Raw genomic sequence first — 2,022 nt, forward strand, 5'->3', positions numbered from 1 at the left:
CCCCCCCCCCCCAATACCTATATGACATTCATTACAAAAGTTGCCATATTTTATATATATATATATATATATATATATATATATATATATATATATATATATATATATATATATATATATATATATATATATATATATATATATATATATGTGACGGGTGTCACAACAGTGACTGTCTTCATCCTCACGATGCTGCCGTATTAATGAAGACGAGACGCGTGGATGTGTCTTTTTATTTCTTTTATTTCTGCAACACTGCAACACAGTATGGCAGAAGGGATGGGTGAAGTCGCATGGGTTTCGTCTTGTGATTAACCTGAATCTCCTCGAGATTGTTCTGGAAACTATGGGCGGGACATAGTGCCACCCTGTGCGCCGTTGCGTCACTTCCTTCATAATTTAATAATCTAAGTGCACAACTCCGTTACATACACCCCCCTTAAATTATGCAGAAGTGAAGCAACATACACACGGAAGACAACAGAAAGACCAACAGGCACAATAGACAAGGTTATCGGGCAAGGATGTACAAAAATGCGGTCTAATTATGTCAGTCATCTGACCAACTACGTCAGGTGATTGGAGTAAGGGATCTGTCTCCGGTGTGTCAGGGTCTGTGCGCTCGTCGGAGATGCACTGTACTGGGTCTGGGAAGGAACTCTGTCCCCACTAACATAAGTGGCCTCAGCTCGCACCTGCCCATTCCCCTCTGTACAAACTACATCACCCTGCATAGCACTACATAACTGTGACAGACTGGAGAAAGGTATCTGTTGCTGGTGTATCAGTTGTCTGTGCGCTCGTCGTAGATGCACTGCACTGGGTCTGGGAAGGAACTCTGTCCCCACTAACATAAGTGGCCTCAGCTTGAACCTGCCCATTCCCCTCTGTGCAACCTACACCACTCTGGATTGCACTACACAACTGTTACACGGTTGGGAAGCCTCTACCTCTACCAACACACTCATTCAAAGGTGTGCTACTTGTTACATGTAAGGAGCTCATTCTTAGCCTTAACACACAAAAACACATACATGAAGAAAAAAAAAACACTAATTGCAAAACAGCAGGTCAGACAATTAACACACTACATGTATTTTCAAAACGGGAGTCGACACACCGTCCACCGAGTGATGGGACTGCACAGCGTCTTCATTGTGCAGCATCGCGGTCCCGGTCCGAAGTGGAGAGTCACTTGTGATCCGGGTCACGGCACCAATGTGACGGGTGTCACGACAGTGACTGTCTTCATCCCCACGATGCTGCCGTATTAATGAAGACGAGACGCGTGGATGTGTCTTTTTATTTCTTTTATTTCTGCAACACTGCAACACAGTATGGCAGAAGGGATGGGTGAAGTCGCATGGGTTTCGTCTTGTGATTAACCTGAATCTCCTCGAGATTGTTCTGGAAACTATGGGCGGGACATAGTGCCACCCTGTGCGCCGTTGCGTCACTTCCTTCATAATTTAATAATCTAAGTGCACAACTCCGTTACATATATATATATATATATATATATATATATATATATATATATATATATATATATATATATATATATATATATATATATATATATATATATATATATTCTTTTCCTTTCGGCTTTTCCCCTCAGGGGTCGAATCAATATCCTTGGATGTATGTAATTGGAGTTAGCATTTTCCGGTCTTCAACCGTAGGAGGGCCGGGGGAGAAGTCGGCTCCTCAAGCGGCTCCCCATTAAGAACCAACTCCAGTCGTTCAATTCAAAGGGCCGACTCTAACAGCCGAATCGTTCGCTAACGACACAACTCTATTCAGGAGGTAGAAAATGCAAAGAAATATTCCCTAGTTGTCATTACAACATCAGTGGTATTCTCCAGTCGCCAAATTGCAGCCTTGAATTCGGTACTCGCGACATAAGAGCCCGGCCCCTTCCTTCAAACTAAACGTGCGTCACTCGCGTCAGGCAAGTGCTCATTTTGGATTGGACTAGGAGTCCAATACGAGCCACGTGACCCTCTACAATTTGACGTT

The sequence above is a fragment of the Hippocampus bargibanti genome, linkage group LG08 (assembly GCF_051943395.1).
Source record: "Hippocampus bargibanti isolate YZ-2025 linkage group LG08, ASM5194339v1, whole genome shotgun sequence".
NCBI lineage: Eukaryota > Metazoa > Chordata > Actinopteri > Syngnathiformes > Syngnathidae > Hippocampus > Hippocampus bargibanti.